The following is a 24,809-nucleotide window of genomic DNA, read 5'->3' on the forward strand; positions in this document are numbered from 1 at the left end:
AGAAGCATCATTTATGTTATACATTTCTTAATGTTAGTACTAACTTTAAGTCTACACAACTGGAATTAACTACTAAACAACCAAAAAGTCTAAGACAGGTCCTCTATTGAACAACCCCTATAGTTAATTTAAACACAACACCAAAAGCCACAATTAACAAAAGAAAAACTATTTTTAGCAAGATAAGGTATCTTGTTCCAAAGGGCATGATAAAGCACAAGCGCCACTCAGTGAATGGGAGGATATGTCTGCAAATCCTATCTGAAAAGGGACTTGTAAGTAGATTACACGAAGAACACACATGTTTGACTAAGTGATAAGGCAAATAATCTAACTGGCTACTCCACTTCCCATCCAGCTTCTTGCCGATTCATTCTGGAAGACAGCAGATGATGGTTTCAGTGCTTGGACCCCTACTCCATGGTAGAGATCCAAATGGAATTCTTGGCTCCTGGTGGTCGTTTGGGGAATACAGCAGCAAAAAAATATGGTACCCACATTAAATGGATCATTGAGCAACCAAAAGAAATGAAGAATTGGCCGATGCTATGACATGCATAAACCCTGAAGATGTGCAAAATGAAAAAGTCGTGAAGGGCTACTGTACAAGTCTATTTATGAAAAAGGTTCAGAGTAAGTTAATCTGTAGACAATGCCACAGTGGTTGTCTCGGGTCTGGGAGCAGGGCGAGAAGTTGGAGGGACATGAAGCATCATTGCTAATGAGTACAGAGGTAAGGAAACTGCTCCTGAAGTAGATGTTATGAATATCCTAAAAACTACTGAATTGTACACTTTAAGTAGGCATTCGCCAGAAATTGTATGTTATCTGAAACATTTCTCACTAAAGCTTTTACAATTTAAATGAGGGGCCAGGACCAAAGCATGATAAGCTAAACCACTGCCTACAGTGCCAGCATCCCATATAAGGAAGCCAGTTCAAGTCTCAGCTGCTCCATTTCCTACTCAGCTCCCTGCTAATGGCCTCAGAAAGCAGCTGAGGATGGCCCAAGTCCTTGGACGCTACCCACATGGGAGATCCAGAAGAAGTTTCTGCCTTCGGTTAGGCCAGGCTCTGGCCATTGCAGCAACTTGGGGAGTGAACTAGTGAATAAAAGATCTCTATTTTTCCTTTTTTAATCTCTTTCAAGTAAAAATAAATCAGTTTTTTAAAAAATGTAAATAAAGCGTAGTGATACCATAATATGATTTTTAAAATCTGTCAGAATGAACTGCAATCAGTTTATAAGATACTGAGCACCTGCTATATGCAAATGACCATTAATATTATGAAGGATATTCACAGTATATAATTAATCATTCTCTAGCACCACACAAGTACTTTGATGCGTGCTGTAGATATCTGAGGATGGAGAAAGATTAATAACATCCTCTCTTCAGCATAGGCATTTCTTCCATCTCTTTAAGCAAAGGAGAACAATCAAGTTGCCTAGAATTAAAATTGTAATTGTTCCGCCCTTGGCTGCATTTTGCAAAGGAGGTTCATAAACACAAACCTGTGATCAAAAATCAACGAGAATCCTGAGGGAATATTAAATACAAGCAGTTGCCTGAGGATGTTTTTATACGATATTAAGTCCTATCCTTTTAAAATTAACAAATGACTTATTTATAATTGCAGATGCTTTGAGAAAAGTTAAAACAAATTATAATTCAAAGGCATTCCTAAAATGTCAGCTTTTATCTCTCAGGAAAAAGAATATCGTTAGCTTGCAAGAGAATCTGCGGTGAATTCTTTCTCATTCCAATAATGAGAATGAAAGAAATTCCAGGTACTTTTATTTCATAAGGATCTGGACAATCTCCAATCCATGAAGTGAAATTTCTAGTAGATGACAACACATTATTTAATTCACCAGGGCAAGTTAAGAAAACACAATGCAACTCAAATATGTGCAAGAAAAACTGCCAGATAAAAGCCTTACTAGCTTAAGAAACACCTGCTGGCAAATGAGACAGAAAAAATGCACATCAAATTGTGAGCATGTTTCCAGAATTACCTTGACTGATGCTATAACCATGTGCAAATTAGTTCCCTTCTATTTCTTTAAGGAAGAAACTTAAGATTTATTTTTATTCGAAAGGCAGATATTACAGAGAAGAGATGGAGAAGGTCTTTAATGTATCGGTTCATTCCCCAAATGGCTGCAATGGTGAGAACTGAGCTGACCCAAAGCCAAAAGCCAAGAGCTTCTCTCTAGTCTCCCACATGGGTGAATGGGCCCAAAGGCTTAAGCTATCCTCTGCTCCTTTCCCTGGCCATGACCAGTGAGCTGGATAGGGAGTGGGGCAGCTGGGCCATGAACTGGCACCCATACAGGATGTTGGAAGATTAGCCTGTTGAGCCACAGTGCCAGCCCCAGGAGGACAATCTCTAAAGGCTTCCAACTACATCCATGACTTCATAGGAGAAGGTTATAGTTTTTAATTCTTACATATATACAAATTGATTTACCTTTTTATATACAACATATGCAACCTGTAAATTTATTTTATGGACATTCATCTATAAGTAGTATAACCATATTTATTTCATGTTTCATTTATAAATAAGGCTTATGAAGTTTATTTATAAACTTGTTCTATAAAGTTAAACATCTAAATATTTAATTCACAAGGCAGTTCATTATATGTGTGCATGTGTGCAGTATCCTAGGTGATTCAACACATCCTAGGTGAACCTTGAGCAAGGAAGAACCCTAACATCAAGGCTGGCTGTGACTTTCCACCTGCTGACTTGGCGTGCGCTTTTCCCTTCAAAGTTTCTCCAACTCTTTCATTCACATTAGCTCTTCACTTCCTGCTCTTCACAGTAAACATGAAGGAAAAAATGCAGCAACCTCTCTTATCAACACAAACTTTTTGAGGCAAGAAATAACTGGAAGGGGAACAAGGCACATCAATTGTCAGGTCATCTCAATCCTTCCACATTTGCCTATTTAGCTTTCCTGAAACAGGATTTTGCTACAAGAAGAAATTTGAAAGTCTTGGGACTTTAATTAGAATATTCCGTTTCTGAGTGGGGGCTGTGTCCACACTGTTTCAGATGCTATGACAACTTACACAACTCAGTAAACATTTTTCAATGATGATTTTTTCTTCCATTTACTGTCTTACCTCCCACAACAACCAGAGCTGGGCTGCTCCAAAGCCGTGAACCAGGAGCTTTCCTCTTGCTCACCCACTTGGGTACAGGAACTCAAGCACTTGAGCCATCATTAATGCTTTCTCAGGCATGTGAGCAGAAAGCTGGATCAGAAGTGGAGCAGCCAGGACTCCAACAGCAGGCAGTGGCTTAAGCTATGGTGCCACATGAAGACCCCCCATTGAGCATCTTTCATTAGCTCCCCTCTGAGACTCACAGCCAAACTTACGCACTCCTTACACATTACTACAATATGCAAATATTTGGCTGACCTCTGAAGCAGACAATAATTGATCTTTTTCTCCCTTGCAGTATTCAGTGGGCCCTGGGAAGCTTCCAGAGTTCCTTGCAAGTAAAAAAAGTGCCTTCAGGGTCTTTGAGGGCCCTAGAGCTAACTGCCCAAAATCACCCTACACTGGGTTCCCACAACAACTTCCTGGCTGCACTACACCTTCAGGCTCTCCTTGCCACTTCTGAGGAAGTGGTCACAACAGCAGGGTGTACTCCATTTTAAAGGATTCAGGATTTTTCTTCCTCTTGCCTGGCAGTAAGTTGTCCTAAATATTTCTTAAGATTGAACTAAGAGCAGAACCTACTGTTCCCTAATGCTCCAGGGAAAGGCTCTGCTCTGAACAAGTTTGGGAAGAACAGAACAAGCGAAATAAACTTTGGAAGAGAATAGAATGATTAATGTGTTCTCTAGGCAGCAAAAGGCCAGAAAAAAAAATGTTTTCTCCTCTGACAGAGCAATATTTTCTAACTCTTCTAAGAATAGAGTATATTGGGGGATAAAGATTTTGAATATAAGATAGAGAAAGATTTTGAATAAAAGGAACTCACATTTGCTATCCCTAAAAATAATGACCCTACCCTCCTGTTTGTGTACTATCAGGTTTTCCTCTAACCACGATGGGCAAGACAGACCATACTGACCAAGCAGAGTACACATGTACTTGCTGCTGTTATCCTGGGTTTTGTCTCTGGAAGTGTTTGGTGAGAAACTCGGGGCATTCTACTGATTTCCCTGGGGGAGGTAGCTCCAGGATGCCCCCTCCCCGTGTCCTCCTTACAGCAAGTGTGTGGGACTTGAGGCTGCCAACAGACGGATCCTCCTGTGAGTGACACAGCACAAATGCACAAGAAGGCTAAGTAGGCTTCTGGCCCACATCTTGGTCTCCTTGGGGACACCTGCACCAGTGACCACCAGTGCACCCCTGAGGTGAGGGGTCCTGTGTCCTCAGGGTCTTCTAGGGGGGCTTACATTCATATTTCTAAGGGAAAAAGAAAACCTTCATGCCCATTAAGGCAGTACTTTAGACAAACTAATGGGAGTCTGCAGAGAAAAGATGGTGAGGACAAAGGGTCAAGAACACAACTTCCAAACATTCCTACGAAGACTGCAAAAGGCTGTTTTCCCTGAAGCTCCCCATGCATTGCTCTCAGAGTCCTGGGAGCATCCCACCCAAGAGTTCCAATGGAGTCCCCTGCAGCTTCAGTAGAAAGTAAACTGGTTCAAACTTGGGGGAAAAAAAAGCAAAAACTGTATCATGATACAGCAATACCTGTAATGAGAAATTTTGGAAGCGATCTATTAGAAGGAGTTTTTCCTTGGCAAGGCAATACTTTCAAAGTAGAAAAGAAATTACTCGAAAGCCTTAAGGAGGTTGTAGGACACTACTTAGAAAAGCAGAGAAAGCCCAGCTGAGGCTGTTACCTGCTCAAGTTTGCTGGAAGCAAAAGGCAGTATGAGCTCATCTCCTGCCAAGACGACAGCAGCTGCCTTCCAAGCAGGGCTTCCCCAGCAAAGAATGTTTTGAACAAGGACCCTGATCCCAATCTCTTGGCACCATATGTTTTGAATTCTGATTTTAAGTTGGAAAACAAATGTCCACACTGCATTACTCTTTCATAAGCAGAGCAAGGAGATCTGAACAGGGCAAATAAAGGACATACATAAAATATATAGATTCTTACCAGTTCAACTTCTGCTACCCGATGAATTAGAGAAAAGAATTCAATTTTATGAAGCTTTAGTGTTTTGAGCATACTACTTAGCAATTGGGAATCTCTATTATTTTTAAAGATTTATTTTCTTTTTATTGGAAAGTCAGATAATCAGAGAAGAGGAAAGAGACAGGAAGATTCCCCTGTCCACTGATTCATTCCAAGCAGCCACAAAGGCCAGAGCTGAACTGATCCAAAGCAAGAAGTCCAGAGCTTCCTCTGGGTCTACAGCGTGGGTGCAGGGCCCTAAGGCCCTGGGCCATCCTTGACCACTTTCCACAGCACAAGTAGGAAGCTGGATGGGAAACAGGGCTACCTGGATTAGAACCGGCACCCGTATAAGAACCTGGTGCATACAAGGTGAGGACTTCAGCCGCTAAGCTACCGCCAGGTCCTCTCCCCCTCCCTCTGTTTTTTTAAAATATTTGTCTTTTCCAAGAGAGACTGAGAGCCATGCTTTGTCTTTCGCTAGTGCCAGGTTTATAGTTGGTCCTGCACACTTGTGTGGACTTCAACTGATTCTAAGCCATCAGCCTCTCTCCCATTTGTTAGTAACACTGAAGGGCCAGGGAGAGTTAAACTTCCAAAACATGCATTCTCTGCTAAAATGTGTCTGAGCTTCTTTGTATCAAAACAGTTTTAAAAAAAAAACCCCAATCAGTGTTATGCCAAATTATACACATTTCTTCCCAGTTTCACTGCTCAAGTGAACTGAGGATTAGAAGGGCCAAGAATTAGATTCTTGGCAATATTTTCTTGTTTGGGGACTTAGTGACAATGTCCTAGAAAACTCTGCTAAAATGACAAGGATGTCCCACCTGGGGGAACCTGTGGCCATCATTATCAATTCCCGTCCCTTGGAATGCACTGGGGACTGCAGGTGGTACCAAAGGCATAGTAAGAACAGCAGTTTTCATCATACATAGTGATGGATGCCATTCAGCCGCCCAGTCAGACTTTCAGGCAGTGGCCCCATTCAAGCAGCCCTGCGGCCACCCACCACTGCCACAGAGCAGCCCTCGTGGTCCGCCCACCTGCCTCCGTGCCAGGCACTGCTGCTTTGTCTGGGATCTGTGCCTCAAGTTGCCCTTGGGCCCCCATCTCCTCTAGCATATGGGGCAAGGTCATCCTTCCTTCTCGGTAGGACAGGCAGGATAATTAGTCTTGTCTTTCACTTTGTGAAGAATGGAGTGTGACTTCAACTTCCGAATACAGAGGTAACAGGGACTTACAAACTCAAAGCCACAAGGACACCAGAACAGGCAGCTACGAAAAGAACACTGGCCTCAAATGCCCAGGCCAACTGCCCCTTTCTGTTTGCTCTCGCTGAGCAAAGGGACTTTGGGACATGAACGTTGATGAGCAGGGATTTCCTAAGCTGGAAAATCCGGTATAAAAGACTTCATTTTAGAGGACAAGTAAATTCACTTATGACAGGATTACAAAATTTCAGTCTCCTCAAGGTTACTGTATTTAGCAAAATACCTTAATGGTATTCTTTGATTTGACTTCTGTAAAAGATATTTGTTGTATAGATGACACATATACTGAGTTTCAAACCAAAGCTATTTAATAGATTCTATAAGAAACATTCATTTTGAGCTCCTTTGCTATTCCAACAACCCCAATTCTTGTTTTCCAAAGCAACTTATTAGTTGCAACTTTCTGGAAATGTTCTTCACATAATACAGGAATACATCACTGGGGCTACTACTGTAGCACAGAAGGTAAAGCTACCACTTGCAGTGCAAGTATATTGCATGGCCACCAGTTCATGTCCCAGCTGCTCTGCTTCCAATCCAGTTCCCTGAAAATGTGCCTGGGGAAGCAACAGAGGATGACCCAAATGTTTGGGCCCCTACCCACAAATAGGAGTTCCAGATGAAGCTCCCGGTTCCTGGCTTCAGATCAGCCCCATCCCAGCTATTGCGGCCATTTGGGGAGTAAACCAACAGATGGAAAAATCTGTGTGTGTGTGTGTGTGTGTGTGTGTGTGCACGCGCACAACTCTTTTAAATAAATCTTTAAGAAAAAAAACACCTCACTTTTCAACATAAGCTTAGCAGGCTATATATACACAAATTCCATCCAGTAAATTTAGATGTTCATGAGGAAATACTGTCTAAATATTTCACAATCCATCAAGCCTCCAGAATTTGCCACCTGTTTTAGATAGGAAGGCCCTCTGGTTAACTGGGAATGGGAAGGCAGATTGGGAATGGCTGGCATCCACAGTATCACTGCCACCTACAACAGGGCAAGCAGCAGGGAAGCACACACTAGAGGTTATATCCAGAGGGTAAAGCAAAATGCAACTAAAAAATGACAAGGCGGCAAACAATCCACACACAAAAGGTACAAACAAGGACAGAGCGCAGTTCCAGGCCCAGGGAAGGGAGGTATCTGGCCACTCAGGTACAAATGCCAGAGCTGGCACGAAGGCTGTCTTTCAGAGGTTATGGAATCCACACTCATATCAGGTTCTGAAAAGAGACCTGACAAGAAGACAGAGCCCTCCCCCAAAGGACATGGACTCAGGGTGCAGGGAGGACCCAGAGAACAAGGACCCAAGAAGCACAAATGCCGGGGAATGCCAAGCTATGCAGAACCTGATTTTTAGGGTTGTGACACAAAAGGACTCAATACCAAGTCCTTGGTACTCGGCCAAATCTCCAAAGCTAGTCTTGATACTTGAGAGTGTTCCAGGTCTGTGGAATGGGAGTGTCTCCTGATGAGGCCGAGGGAGTGCTACAGAGGAAGGATGCAGGCAGGTTCAGGCCCAACCACTCAGGCTGTATCATGGACCTGCACATCAGTGTCACTATCTCCCAACAGATTCCCTGTCGACAAAACAGCACTTAATCACTTAACATGTCAGATCCCACCCAACCTTCCCTTCCAGATGTGAGCTTCCGTCCTGTCAGCCTGCAGATCAATATTACCCTGTGATTTAAGCACAACATCCTCATCTTGTGATTATAAAGCAAATTCAAAGTCTATTATTACAAAAAAGTAATAGGAAATTAAGAGGAACAAGGAGGGAGGATGGTATCATGTTCTTTAAACTGTATATTTGAAACACATGAAATTTGGATTCATATAAATAAAAATAATTTTAAAAATAACTCCTCAGGAGTCCCGCAGTTCAGTATTCAAGGTTGTTCCAATGCTTCCCAACCAACCCCTAGAAATACTGCTATAGGTTGAATTGTGTCTCCCAAAAGTTTATACAAGGTCCTGCCCTCTGGAAACACTCAACATGGCATCATTTGGAGGTAGTGCCTGCGGATGTGGTTGAGATAAGACAAAGCCCCACTGCACCTGGCATTCTGCTGCAGCAGGTGAAGCTGCATCTGCAACATCATACAGGCCTCCCATATGAGCACTCGTTCTAATCCCAAATGTTTCAATTTCGATCCAGCTGCCTTCTGACACACCAAGAAATCAGCAGAAAGAGGGTCAAGTGCTTTAGGTTCCCACCACACACTGTCAGGACTCAAATGGAGCTCTGGGCTCTTGGCAGATCTGTTTCTCCCTCACTCTTTTTTTCAAATAAATAAACATTTTTTATTTTTTTATTTTTTAAAAAAAAGTGGAGCTTATGCTGTAGTGAGTCTCCATCCAACATGACTTTTTATGAGAGGAAAGGATACTGAGATGCACGGAGGGAAGGCAATGAGGTGGCAAAGGCGGTTGTTCTTGGAACGGGTGTCCCTAAGTCCAGGGACACAAAGACTGACAAACATGCGAGAAGCTCAGAGACACTCAGTTTCTTCTCTGGAGCCTTCAGAGCATGGTCCTGCATATACCTTGACTTGACACTTCCAGCCTCCTGGTACCATCAAGGGACATGGGAGAAGTTCAAGCAGTAAAGAGATAAGAGTAGCCTTGATGGTACCAGGAGGCTTCTGAAAGCAGAGTCACAAGCCTGGACCAAGTTCAGTTCTACACTTGTCAAACTGCACACATTTTTAAAGGTATTTTAGTTTAACTTGTGTTACTATCCCACTGGTTTGCTAAATCCATTTGGCATAGATTGGGCCTTGCCAACATTTTTTCCAATCAATTTATTCCCTATTCTACTATTTTTCTACTTTGCACTAGCAGCTGCTCAGCCAACTGAAGTTCATATCTTCTTCTAATTTCCTCCCAGAAAAGGCCATCTATATTTTTTAATCATAGCATAACCGCTTAAATGACCCTTCCCCTCACTAAATGTCAAGTGACTTCCTTGCAACATAAAGTATGAGAAACGTAATACATGTTGATTTGATCATTATTGAAGTGTCAAGGTTTTTGAAAGCCATAAAAATTAAATCCTTTTTTGAAAAACCTTTCTAAGGCATGCAACTTGATTTTCTCAGGATTGCTTGCTGAAACCTTCCACTCAAATGAAGAAAGTTTGTGTGTTTGCTGCAGCCCCCACATTTAATCACCAGTCTGATGGAAGCTACCAGCCTAAAATCACCTCGCAGCAGGATATTTCCAAAAGCTTCACCCCGAGCTGAAACCTCAAGTGCTGCAGACACAGCGCTGTTGCAGAGTAGGAAAGCTCCAAACACCTTGCACACTTGCGTTATCTTGGTAACATTCAGATATTGATGAATGATTTTTTCCCAGTGTTACCAAAGCTACAGTTCTGAATCATTATCCAATGGCCAGTGATACTAAAGGCCAATGTCAATTATTACTGATCAATCTAAACATAAGTAAGACATCTGACTAGTGTTAAGTTAATGCCCGTGTACATAACATTTTGGTGTTAAAAAACCAGGGTGTGTTTAACAAGCTACCTTTAAAAACATAATGGAAAGGGCTCAGCATAATCACTCAGTGGCTAAATCCTCACCTTATAAGCACCTGGATCCCATATGGTCATTGTTTTGTGTTCTGGCTGTTCCACTTTCCTTTCAGCCCCACACTTGTGGCCTGGAAAGCCGTAGAGGATGGCCCACTGCCTTGGAATCTTGCATCTGCATGGAAGACCTGGAAGAAGCTCCTGGCTTTGAATCAGCTCAGCTGTGGCCACAACAGCCACTTGGGGAGTGAACCAGCAGCTGGAAGATCTTTTTATTTGTCTCTCCTTTCTATAAAATCTGCCTTTATAACAAAAAGTCTTTTTAAAATATTCAGTGGAAACAGTTTGTTTCCTCTCAAATAGAAGTCATAATATATGTTCAATTAAAATACATAACTCAACATTGCTACTCTAGTTACTAAGGTATTTTATCCTGGAATATAGTCATTTTTCAGACTTTCTCCAACAAAGTTAGACAAAAAAAAACTTCCTTCTACAATTAGAAACACATGACATTAAAAGATATTTAAGATAGTATCTGAAGATTTTTTAATATTAGAAGAAAATTGCTATCCCAATTTCCTACTTGGGGAAATAGGAAGTAATTGTTTAAGAATCCAATTTCATATATAGTGATGGAGTACTGGGGTCTATCATATACTGATATGGGAGTAAATGGAATATGCATCCCTGCTTCCACACAAAAGATGAATCCCAATGAAACTGTTGGACATGTGCAGACAATGGGATGCTGGACTGTCTGACACTGTACCAACAATGTCGGGGTACACCTAAATAAGACTGACAGGATTATGATTCCTTATGAAGGACTACACTATTGTAACAAGATGGGAACAATCTGATGGGGGATGGGAGTTTGGGGGGAATCCCAGCCTACACGAAATTGTACCACATAATAATTCAAAATGAAAATATTTTTTTAAAAAGAATCCAATTTCAGGCTTTAAAGGTATTAAAGATGTCTCATGTCACAGGAAATTCCCCAAAATTTGACTGATTAAAAGCTTGTGTAGGGCCCGGCGATGTGGCCTAGCAGCTAAAGTCCTTGCCTTGAACGCACCGGAATCCCATGTGGGTGCCGGTTCTAATCCCGGCAGCTCCACTTCCATCCAGCTCCCTGCTTCTGGCCTGGGAAAGCAGTTGAGGATGGTCCAAAGCTTTGGGACCCCGTACCCATGTGGGAGACCCGGAAGAAGTTCCTGGATCCTGGCTTCGGATTGGTATAGCATCCGCCACTGCGGCTGCTTGGGGAGTAAATCATTGGACAGAAGATCTTCCTCTCTGTCTCTCCTCCTCTCTGTATATCTTACTTTCTAATAAATAAATCTTTTTTAAAAAAAAAAAGCTTGTGTAGAGAGTAGTAAAAGTTGATTCTTCCACTTCTCCGTTATTAAAATTGCTGAGTACCCAGGTTTTTTACTTTTCCTGCATTTTTATATTTTACTACAAAATGAGATGGTGAGGTACTTATAGACACAGTTTAGCAAACAAAATAAATCTTCCCGTTAAACTTAAACGAATGCTGTAAGCTGAAGAGCACATATCGGAATCAATTGGAATCAATGAGGAGCCAAAGTGAAAAAGTAACCCTAAAACTGCGTTTTTTTTTTTAACTATTTTCAAAGCATCTTTATACCATTGTAACACTTCATCTTAATGACATTTCTGTGATGCGTAGATGCTCACTGTTGAAAAGGAAAAGGGTGCTTTAATGGTGAGACCAAAGGGATTTGCAGCGTCTTCCCTGGAGTGGTTCCTGCAGGAAGCGTACAGAGGCCTTTCCACACAGTGAGGCTGATGACCCACTGCGGAAGGCTCTTCCTACAGCCACAGACCCCGGGAGAACTACTACACAGAACAACTTGTTTCAAGCTTTTCTTCTAACTCAAGAGCCACAGATAATACATGCAGGAGACCCTAGACGAGTTTTCAAGCAGAAATAAATGACTATATTGATGGAAAGAGCGTGCCTATTAACTACCATTTCATTTTCTGAAGCAGTTTTTATTCTTCAGTGTTACACCTCTGATTCTCTATCCCACAGCCATTTGCTACTTGGCCCTTCAGTCATGAGTGTCAGTTCTCAAGAGATCCCTGGCCATAGCTAATTTTACACTTTCAGCATAATGAAATGTCAAGAAAAAAATTCCATGTTATTTTGGTTTAAGTGTATAATCGTAAAATGTTATTCAACATCACATGTCATTGGAGAACTACAGATAAAACAATGAGATACTTCTGTAGACTTCAACCTGGAATTACTCTAAGCATGCAAGTCTCCTATCTTCAGGGGCCGACTCCCCAGAATCTTTGATCTATCAGTCATCAATAACATTTAGCCTCTTCAGAAGATAAAATGACAGTACCCTTCCTCATTTTCTGGAACTATCATTTCTCAAATGGAGTAATTCCCTTCTCTCTAACAAGGCAGTGATAACTGCAAGAGCAGTGCAAGCAACAGCCACCTTCAGAGAACTTCACATTGCACAAGATGCTGCAATATCCCAACTCCCACTTAATACAACATGCAAAAAATTACTTTTTATTAAGTTCCCTGTCTTATAGGGAGATTACATGACTGGCCTAAATTATCAGAGTTTTCCTCCAGATTCACTAAGGTCTTGTGACTTCCAGTCCCCAGCAAGTTTCTATGCCACACTGGCAGAGGTGGCCCACATAGATACAGATTACATCATTGCATGCCTGCAGGTTTGTGTGGGATCAGCATTTGCCAAGATCTCATCATACTGACATCTGTTGCTGCAGCTGCTAAAGGGGGATTAGTCATTTTGAGGAATTCAATTCAAATCCAGTGAGTGAGATGTTTACTTAAACTTGAAGGGGAAATTTTGAAAGACTCAGCTGGGTCAGCATTGAGGCATTTTGGTAAAAGCCACTGACTGCTTCACCAGCATTCTGTATGGACTCACTTCATGGTCCAGCTGCTTCACTCTTGATCTAGCTCCCAGCTGACAGTCAAGGAAAACAGCAGAAGATGCCACCCAAGTGGGAGACTCAGCTGAAGCTCTTGGCTTACAGTCATCTGGGGAGTGAACCAGTAGAGAGCTGTCTTTCCTTCCGTCTCTAATGTTGACTTTCAAAATAAGTAAATTAACCTGTAAAATAGAATTTTGTAGAGAAAGGGATTCAAATCTGACCAGTATCTGACTATCAAGTGGCTTCTCGTTCATAAAAATGTAGTATGACAAGATAAAGGGTAGATCATCAGGGTCATTGGAAACACCAGCAAGTTCTGTTGGACCAGGGTCTGATGATGCTGTAATTGACCAAGAAACCCAAAATTCTGGGGCTGCAGTAATAGGGTAAATCAAGTAACAACTATTAGCACTGGTTTTCCCAACTTTCACAAACTGTCTTATCTTCCACCTGCTCTTTTTCCTCCTCCTCCTGTCTCCTGCCCCTCCCCACACTAGAATATTGAGTCACTACCAGATGGCCCAAAAACAAGAGCCATTGAGAACACTTCTGCAAAATCAATAAAGGAAAAGTAACCTGAGCATTTTCTTCTCCTTGAAAATTTTTTAAAATGTACTTACATGTTAAGTGCATAGGAAATTAAGATTATGTTCTTTGTTCATGGACTGGAAGAATTAATGTCATCCAAATGACCTTATCACCCAAAGCAATGTACCAATTCTGTGCAATCCCAATCAAAACGCCAAAGATTTTTTTCTCAGATACATATTTTAAAAGTGTTAAAATTCAAAGCTGGAAGCATCATAATACCAGACTTCAAGACATACTACAGGACAGTTAAAATCAAAGAAGTTTGGTGTTGAAACAAAAACGTATGTAGACCAATGCAACAGAATCTAAAAAAAAAAAAAAAAGATCCATGCATCTGCAACCAACTAATCTTGGACTAGTGCGTGACAAGCAAATGGACATTTTCTTCAACAGCGATGAGAAAACTGGATCTACTTGTGCAAACATGAAATAAGACCCCCTACTTTACATTTTATGCAACAAAATAGATCAAGTCTCTAAATCTACAACCTGGCACAATATTAATTATGAAAAAATTCCATCATAGGAGTACTAGTAGTTTTGGGGAACATGGAAAACAAACAAATCGGTCCAAAACTAATAGAAATGCTCTCAAAAATGAGGTTTGGAAACTAGAAGAGGAATTCATTCCATTACTGCACAAATCACTACTATCTTCTTACAAACTAAGAAAATATAAGTAGGCAATTGATATCACCCCTATCATCCTTTCAAAGTCTCTGGAAGATGAAGTTTCAGCTCAATTAGATGAGGGGAGATAAAGATAGAAACAGAAGGGCCCTGTGCAGCATGGCCTAGCAGCTAAAGTCCTCGCCTTGAAAGCACCGGGATCCCATACGAGAGCCAGTTCTAATCCCGGCAGCACCACTTCCCATCCAGCTACCTGCTTGTGGCCTGGGAAAACAGTCCAGGACGGCCCAAAGTCTTGGAACCTTGCACCCATGTGAGAGACCTGGAGGAAGTTCCTGGCTCCTGGCTTCAGATCGACACAGCACCGGCTGTTGCGCTCATTTGGGGAGTGCATCATCAGACAAAGGATCTTCCTCTCTGTATCTGACTTTGCAATAAAAATAAAATAAATCTTAAAAAAGTAACAAAAGAACAAACACCAGCCAATGTAAGTCACTTGACAAGAAGTGTCTAAACTGAAGTTTCTCTCTACATTCTGATCACAAATAATTAAAAATAGGAATGGGAGAATGGAGGGACCCTTCAAAGAGTTAATGCAGAGTTTCTGAACAGGTCTCTATTCTGATGGGCAAAGCATCAACATTAGCACTTATTATTTCAATCATTTATGCTCATGATTGACACATTGCTACAAACAGATCACAAATGCAAGGAAAAGAAAAAAAAATATTTTGCAACTCTGCTCCAAGAAGCTTAGATATATACCCAAGAAAGTTTAGTGACTTATTTTTCCATGTAACTCTTAGCTTTAACCAAGGATAATCAGAAAGTTAGTATATTGACAAAATCTATGAAAAGGGCAAAGGTAGCCAAAAAAAAAATAATAAAGCATGGTGACACAGGAGAGGATCTCTGAGTCCAAAAAACAAGAGGAAATTTGTTCAATTTTTTTCTCTTCTAAAATTGATATTGTGAAGGAATAAAAAATACTTCAGTGTCCTAGAACTGTAGCCATTATTTGTGGAAGCAAATCATATTTACATATAGAGTTTTCCCATTTTACTTCCTACATTTACTCTCAGAGAACAGAGGTAGGCATGTGCGGAAAAATGGCTCAATCTGCCAAGAGAGTGCTTTAGCCTGAAGCCGATAGACAGTTCTATCTTGGTTATAGCTTGTGTCTTCGTGTTCCCAGAAAAAAGAACTAAAGGGGTATTTTATATGCATAATATAGAATGCAAAGACACATTAGACATGGGAACTGGCTCATGCTATTATGGAAATCAAGAAATTTTAGGAGGTACTGTCCACAAGCTGAAAAACTGGTGACATAATTCAGTCCAAGTCCAAGGACCTGGGAACAGAGTGCAGCTGGGTAGAAGATGGATGTCCCAGCTCCAACAGCAAGCAGACTTACCTATCCTCCACTTGTTTGTTCTAATCCAGCCCTCCATTAGGGGATGCCCATCCATCTGTTGGAAGATACATCCTCAATGCAATCAACCTATTCTAAGACATGAGAGAGACACCCTCACAGACACACTGAGAAATAATTTTCAGGCATCCCTTAACTCAGCCAAGTTGAAACACAGAATTAACCATCACGCCTGATAAAAGTACTCTTTGTCATACTAACTTTCAACATTCTCAATGCTCTCCAGAATAAAGGGGTGAAAACTTTTGGCATATCCCTTCAAAATTAAGCAAATGGCAAGAAGAGTTTCACCTGGGGGAAAAGAAGCTTAGAGGCTTGTGGTCACCATCTGAAGGTGAAACAGACTTGGCTAATGGAAATATTAAAATCAGACATAGGGAAATCTCAGTGAAATCTGAGTCTCCCAGGTTTCTGGTTAAGTACTCATTAAGTCAACAAGGTGCTGGCTCTGCATCCAGGGAGTAACAGGATGAACCCAGACTTCTGAACAGAGGGTGACAGCACAGGTGAAATCAAGTCATAGAATATGGGCAGGAATTTGGCCCACATCCCCTATTAAGGCACTTGGGTTCAAGTCCTGAATTCACTTTGGATTCTGGCTGCCTACTAATGCAGACCCTAAGAGGCAGTGGGTGATGTTTCACCCAGTGATGATGATTCCAGTGGCTGAATCCCTGCCACCAGATGAGTGACTGGGATTCAGTCCCCAATTCCCAGCTCCAGCCCTTCACACTGTAAGAATCTGAGAGGTAAATAAGTTGATAGGAACTGTCTCAAATATTTTTAAAGAAAAAAAAATGTGGAGAACCCAAGAACCAATTCAGACATCCATCCATTACCTAGAACCTATTTAGCATGGACCTTACCCGCCAGTATAGGCAAAAAGAAACGAAACAAGTGCACATGGAAGAACCGGAAAGAGAACCTTAGAGCAGCATCTGGCACAGATAACAAAACTACAGAGTTTTCTAAACAGCCTTAGTTCCAGAAGGAACCTGCTCCCTGGATAAGACAGGAATCTAGGAAACAGTCACATTTCCCTTCCAAATATATTAAGATGATGATCACCATCGTTCATCTTCGGTGTTTGGTTTAGCAGTCTTTTCCTTTCCCAATCTTCCACTCCATCAACCACCTTTACTTCATCGATCTGTTCCAGAACACCAGGAAAAACATACATAATCATACATGGGGGTTTTCAGAACACTCATGGAAATGCAGATTGTGAAGAGATTATTAATGGGCTTCAAAATCTTTGCACCAGCATAGTCTTATCTTCAACTGAACTTTTGTTTAAGTTCCCTTTTGTGGTAAAGTTACTTACATCTCACAACACTGCAATTTTCCACTAAAGGACATCATCACCTCTCAGGGTAAGAACATACGGTACAAAACACCTCCGCATAGCCTATTCTGAGTCAGAAGTTGTAAAGAATTCAAAAAAATGTTATGGTCCATTCTCTTAATAAAGTAAAAACTTTGTCATTTTGTTGTAAATACATGAGATGTGAAAGAATAAACTATAGTGTCATGGACATCAAAATCTACTTTTTCCTAGATTTTTCACAAAAGATCTTAGGGGGAAACTAATTACATGTAAACAGTATATTCATAGGAACAGAAGATATCAGTATAAAGCATAGAAATGACATTTATAGTCACCACCTAAAACAAAGTCGTATTGAACAAGTACAAACACTTCCTCTTAGATCGCTCAAGAGGAAAATACAAATTATGCTTCCAAACCTATATTATCCCTTCTCGTCCTGCCCATACAGATCACTGAAGCTTTGGAGTAGTCTTTTGTTACTAGTCACAAAACTCTAAACCAATTAAAAATATCACTTTAGGAATAACAGAGTGAATAGACATCTGAAAGAAACAAATATTTGTAAGCTACCTACTGGCAATGGATTAATACCCCAAATACATCAGCAACTTAAGAAAAAACCACCTCAACAACAAAAAACAATGCAGTTGAGAAATGGGCACAGGACTTCAACACACAGTTCTCTGAAGAATTAACAAAACCACAGTGAAATGTCACCTCACCCCTGTCAGAATACCTAAAATCAAAAACATGGAGAATAACAAACTCTAACTAGAATGTGGAGAAAGGGAAACACATACACACAATTGGTGCACATGTAGAGTAGTAAGCCACTGTGGAAAACAGGACATTTCTTTAAAACTCTGAGGTAGACTTTCAACATAATCCAGCAATTGCAATACTAGGTATACACTCAAAACTCAAACACATTTAATCAGAAAGACACCTGTACCACCATGCTTATAGCAGCACTGTAGCCAAAATTTAGAATGAACCAAGGTGTCTATCACCAGAGAATGCAGAAAGACAATGTGGTTAAAAACATACCCCCATGGAATATTATTCAGCTATAAGAAAAAATAGCCTTATGTGCCAGACTGGGCCGTAGCACCCAACTAGCACATGTGAAATCCAGTGGGTGGGGGAAATAGGACCCAGTGCGGGGGGGGTGCTCTGGGCCCCCCACCACCACCATTAGGTCACTACTCCAACCGTTGAGCATTAGAGCTAGGATGGGGGCAGACCAGGCTGGGCAGATCCACAACATCTGATGAGCACTCTGTGAGCAGGATCAGGGAAAGGCCAGCTGGGCTGACTATCTTTGGGTACACGTACAAGCCAATGTGGGCGGGTTGGGCTTTGCTGCAGCATCAGCTGGCAGATGCTGGCATGGGAGACAAATTCTGTCAGGCGCAGGCATGGCTAGACCGATGGTGGCACCCACTGGCACCAGTGTGGACTAGACAGTGGGGCTGGTTGGAATGAACTGGACTTGAATGCCCATTGACATGTACAAGAGCTGAATGGGATGGGATGTGGGACCGACAGGACTGAAGTCAGCTGTACATACAGGCAAGCATGGGAACCAGGGTAGAGGATGGGCCTGGTGGAGGATATTGTAGGTTGCTCCGACTAGGCTGTAGCTCCCACTGGTTTGTGTGAAGGCCAAGTTTGGAGTTTGTAGTGGGCAAGATTGGGCTAGATCCCAACACCCATTGGTTTGCATAAAACACGGGACTGAAGACAGAACTGACCCAGCAATTGCAACTACCAGTGTGTGCGTAGGCTGGTTTGGGTGACAGACTGTGACAGACTATGCCGGACCCTGCACTGGCAAACACACACAAGAATCAGGTCTGGGATGGCCTCAGATGAGGTTTCTTTGTTGATTCCCAACAAGTGAAACATGCCCAAGGACAGTAGGGATTCTGCGCGGCTTTGGCTTGCTGCAGTAACGAGCCACTGCACCAAGAAATTTAAGAGTAGGAAGTGAGAATGGTTATAAAATATTAGATGCTATATTGATGAGAGTAATAATAATCAGCATTATTTTAGCCACTCTACCAGGCTAGACACTAGGTCATAAGCTTTAGTTTTCATAATAACACCATGAGATAGAATCTATTACTGTCCCCCATGTAACAGGTGAGGAAAGAGGTTAAATGGAATAATTTGTTCAAGTTCATACAACTCTCGAGTGGTGAAACCATCAAACACAGACATTCTACTGACCTCTGACATGATGGCTTCTTTCCACAGCAGCTTAAATTTGAGAGAACTTTATCTTGGGGCCAGCACTGTGGTGTGAAGCATCCAGTATGAGTCCTGGATGTGCCACTTATTATCTAGTTCTCTGGCAATGACCTAGGAAAGCAGGAGATGATCAGCCCAAGTACTTAGACCTCTACAACTCATGGGAGACCCATATGAAGCTCCTGACTTGACCCTGGCTGAACCCTGGCCATAGCAACCACTTGGGAAGTGAACCAGCGAGCAGAAGGTCTCATTGTGTGCAAGTCTGCACGACCCCCTTCCTTTCCTCCTTTCCTCCTCCCTTCTGCATGTGTGTGTGCACACACCTGTCTCAATCTCTTTCAAATAATTTAAAAAGAGTACTTTATCTTAAACTTTCCTGACAAAACACTATATCCTATAAAGAGACAACCTTCAAAACCAAGGAAAAGAAAGAAATTCAGCATCTGTTCAGAGTATACTGGGATGCTCCAGGCCTGGGCCAAAGCGATCCTCCAACCTATGTTTTCCAAGTAGCTTAGTCATCAGCACCAAATTTGCATCACAAAACCTGTTCTCAGCTGGTATATTTTTTAAAAGCTCAGAGTGACTGTCTTTAAAAGCTCAGAGTGACTGTCTTTCTGACTGCATAAGTGTCTCTCTGCTACAGAATACAGGTTTTGTTCCTGCCAAAGGAAAGATCATCCTTTCAACAAAAGCAACTATTTTCCCAACTCTGGCATGAATGCTTTGCGGCCTTCACAATGGGCTGAATTGACGAAACATCTCTCTCCTTTTCTGAACTAATCATCAGCGGAAGCAGTCACATCCAAAGCTAAAACAGCAGAAATCAGAAGTGTCAACAATGTAAAATCCTCTTGACACTATTGCTTCTTTTTCCTTGGAGGAAAATCTGTGGGATTCACTGAAGCTGAGTCATCGCTGTCAAAATCCAGTCTAGGTGATCACTGACTGGATAAAGAGGTATCTGAAGTATGCAGGCCACAAAGAACAATACAAGCCAGACCAACGGCCAACAGGCTCTAGTCCATGCCATCCATTTGATTTCCTTCTGTCGTGACAAAGTGAGCAATGACCATGGGGCAAAAGAAAGAAAAGAGAATCATCAAACAGGGGTACAACCTCCTGAATAGCCCTGATATCAGTGGCCAAGTAAGATGGACTTTCACACTCTGAGATAGGAAAAAATATGGAAGTAGCTGGGTATGACATTTCCTGAATGGCCAAAGACTCCTGGGAAGAACTCTATTTCCCATAGTAAGACCCATTCTGTACAAGCTGCTTTCTCTTCTCCAGGGAAGAAGTGAATGACAGTCTATAAACTGGGTTTGAATAATCACTTTGTGGAATTCGTTATCACATAGGCATCTTTACTGTCAGTCATGTAAATATATGTTCTTTCTGATATAAGGCAATCTCCATGCAAAATATAGATATATAGGTGAACAAGTATATGCATATATTCTCATAAATGAACAGTATGATGAAGATTAGCATAACAAGTGAAGATATGTTGTAGTAGGCATCTCTATTCCCAAATAAAGGGAGGACTCCCAGTGAAACAGCTAAGTATACCTTGACAATGTGAAACTAGATCTTTACCTTTGTCAATACCTACAATGCCATGATACACTTAAGTAGTAGAATGCTAAGCTTATAACTTACTAAATGACTACAGCTGTAATAATATGGGGAAACAACCCTCCACAAGCTATTCAACACAATAGAAAGGGAATCAATTTTTCCAAATTCACCTTAACACCAAAGCCAAATAGAGACAATGGAGAAAGAGAACTACAGACAGAGCAAACCCACATACTCTGATGTAGGACTCTTAATCACTAAGCCAAACCCCATCCACTACCCTATTATAGCTGGTATAAAAATAACCCATTACACAGGAAACTGGTAAATGAGCACCAGTACACTCAAATCAGGAACAGGGATTTTGATTGCAAATATATGAGCACCTTTGGGATATGACTACAGGAAGAATATTAAAGAAGCACTCAGTAAATTGCTTTTTGCTCAAGGTGTCCAATAGCCCTTGCCTGAAATTAAATTAACTGCTACTGTTTCATTACATTTTCCCATAAGTCACTGACCTGGAAATTCCTTAGAGAATTGTAGGTTTGGGGCCCTGAGTTACAGTGTCACAAGAATTAACTGTAAGAAGATAAAGCTTTGGGTTGAATTGTTCATTGAAAATATGTTATAGACTTTTTTTATTTAATTAAGTTTCTAATATTCTGTGATTTGTCCCTGAGTATGCCAGTCATTCATTACTCTTATATCCAATTTCATCCTAGCTTTTTCTTCATACATCTTATCCATATTTCCCAGAAACTTCTGTGACTACTTGGGGTTTCCATTAAATGAATTGCAAAAGGAAGCATACTAAGGCATAGTGATTATTCTGAAGAATGAGATAAGAGTTCTTTGACAGTGAACATATGCTCTTTAAATCAGAAAAAAAAATGTATTAAAAGAAAAGTGGAAATAATAATCCCTAACTCTAAGAAAACTTAAAAATAGTAAGCTTTCCCTAACTTTCCTCCTTCACCATTGTTATCATAGCTTTCACACAACACTCCTTAACAAGCACGGGCGATAACATTTGGTGAAACACAAAGATCTTAGCTCACACAGATCACAGAGAACAGCTGACCCCTCCAAACATCTTCCTCCCTTCGCTCTGCAGTTTATAAAAGTGGGGTTTGTCCATAGGTTTTCTGAGTCAGATCCACCCTCTTCCACCACCAGTAAACAAGGCTCCCACCACCACAAAACTGGCAGCAGTCTGCACTCCCTACCCTCTCCACGTTTCCTGATATGCTCAATGAATTGGGAGAATTCTCTTCTTTCCAAAACCTCTCACTTTTTCTACTGAGACGGGAGGTTGCCGGGACAATTGGGTTTAATAAGAAACACTGAAATGCATCCAATTATTAATATTATTCCTCTGGCACATTTTTCTTTATTTTTGTGATTAATATTGTGAGTATTTAACTGAATTAACTGAATTCCAGAAATACAATCTTAGTTCGTAATATTGCTTTTAGGAAAAATAAAGATGCAATGCAACTAGCATACAGGAAAAAATTAGTTAGCAAGTTGGAGGAGGCAAAGATTGTTTCTATACTTTCATGTCATCCAATTTAACTGTGGTTCTCTTCTTACAGCACTGACCTGCCACGATTACTTGGCCAACCTCTACCATCCTTTCTGACAAAATAAGCAGGGAAAAGCTGACATTCTGGTTTCCTAAAAAGACAAAGCTCAAAGGGCTTATGCGATAATAAAAAGGAAACTGACAGTGTTGCCTGGAACCTGGAAAAGAAACATGATTAACATAATCATGCCAGTCAAGGTTATCCTTCTTAGAAAGATAAGAAATTGGACACTCTTCCCTGCAGATAAACACAAGAAGCATTATAGGAAACAGTCCAGAACAGGCCATGGAAAGCTACCCACTGGCATACATTTGGCACAGGTTGAAGGCAGACCAGGCTGAATCAGTTCACATCACCCACTGGCGAATCCAAGCACCAGAACAGTGTGGGTTGAGCCAGATTTGGTCACGACAAAACCAGTGCACATTACAAAATGCCAAGGTAAGGCGATCTGTACCAGATGTGGCTGCAGCATTCAACAGCATATGTAAGAACGGGGCGGGGGGGCGGGGGACGGGGAGGCACAAGGCTGGCAGGGGGAATGTGGAGGGCTCTCCTGCTGGACAGCCACTCCCACTGGAGAGCAGGAGTTGGGATGAGGGCAGAACAGACCAGGCAGGGCTACAACACCTGACAGCCTGATGTGAGCTAGATCAGGGAAAAGCCAGGTTGGGCTGACTGTTTCGACTGATGCAAGCAAAAATTAGAGTGGGTGAGGATTGGTTGGGTTTTACCGCAGCATCAGCTGGCAGGGACTGGCATTGGAGGCTAAATCTGTCAAGTTAAACTCCAGAACCACCTGGAGAGTGCATAATCAGGTAGTGGGAGTGACCTAGTAGGGAAATAGCCAGCACCTCCCTCTTGGGTTATCACTCCCACTGAAGAGCAAGAAAACCAGGATTGGGGCAGGAGTGGCCAGACAGGCAACCAACAGCATGTGTGTGGGCTAGATAGTGGAGCTGGTTAGGTTGAACTAAGCTTCAATGCCCATTCAGCTCTCATACATGTCAGTGGGATGTGTGACAGACTGGACTAGTCTGCTGCACATACTGGCAAGCACAGGAACCAGGACAAGGGGCAGGCCTGGTGGGAGTTACTGTGGGTCACTCCAACTAGGCTGCAGCTCCCCCTGGTTTATGTGAGGGCCAAGTGTGTGCTGGGCAGAATCAGGCTGGACTTTAACACCCATTGGTTGCAGTGGAAGACAGGGCTGGAAACAGAACCAATCCAGCAATTGCAACCAGCAGCTGATTGGGCAATGGACTGTGCCGGGCCCTGTACTGGCATTCATACACAAGAATCTGGTCTGGGATCATCTCAAAGTTTCTTTCAGGATCTCCCCGATCAAACTGCCAGACTCAGAACCCATGGTCTGCCATGGAGTGCAAGTGCCAGGGCTGAGTCTCCTCAGAGGCTCAGACGGAACAGTGGAGAGCATAACCAGCTGCACATGAAGGATACAGCAGACCATATGAACCTGCACAGGACACCTGGCATCACAACAGAGGACAGAAAAAATCAATCAACTTCCCCAGCCATATGTTCAACACAAAAAAACTGGACAGAGACTCTAAGGTGGATTATGTCAATCAGTGGATTCTGCAGCAGCTTTGTTGTGCTTGGAATGGCGTGATTGGCAGTAATTCATAACTGTTGAACTATCAAAACCACTTGAGCAAGACCCTTAGAGTATGCCCCACATCTGGGACGTGGGATGGGTGGGAGACTGGGTAGGGCTTCTCCCTTTATCTTCACCTTTACCCCAGATACAGGAGAAAAAAAAAATGGAAATAGTCTTACCCACTTTCCTGTAGCCCTTGAACCTTTTTGCCCTAATTAACTGTGTAAATAATGTCAAAAATAAAATTTTAAATATAAACACAAAACCAATTTAAGAAATTGAATCCTCTAGAATTGAACTGCAAGCCCATGGTGTTTTGACTATTAAGAAGCTTACAGTGATGAGAAGTATGAGCCCATATCTGAATGTCCTCAAGCGTGTCAAACTTACTTCCCCTTCTCCCTGCAAGCTCCCAGTAAGATCCTTCTGCCTGCACTGGCAAGTGGCACAGGCCAAGGTCACGCAGAATCTGCAAACTGCCCATCCTCCCTGGTAACTCGCATGCACTTCATTCAGATGCTCTCTACATCTTTCCTGAAACACGAGCCAACCACCTTCCAGGACACTGTTATGGAAGCTCCAAGCTTTCCCAGTACATACCCTTCTTTGTTGCACAGATAAGACTTCAGTTTTTTTCACACCCAGTCATAGCAGGACTTGAGTACTAACGAGCTCTCATCAACATTTTATTCCTAAGAGCAACAGAGTAGTTTCCCTGGTCACTGACCGTTCTTGATCTGGCCAGCACCTCTGTCTCAGCATCACCAGCCCCCTTTTGGTCCTCTCCATTCAGCTCCTCACAGCACTGGGAAGCACACCACACGCATTACTGGGTTGCAAGACAAGCCTTC

This window comes from Ochotona curzoniae, unplaced genomic scaffold, assembly GCF_017591425.1.
Source record: "Ochotona curzoniae isolate NIBS_2020 unplaced genomic scaffold, NIBS_Ocur_1.0 contig_64, whole genome shotgun sequence".
In the NCBI taxonomy this organism is placed as follows: Eukaryota; Metazoa; Chordata; class Mammalia; order Lagomorpha; family Ochotonidae; genus Ochotona; species Ochotona curzoniae.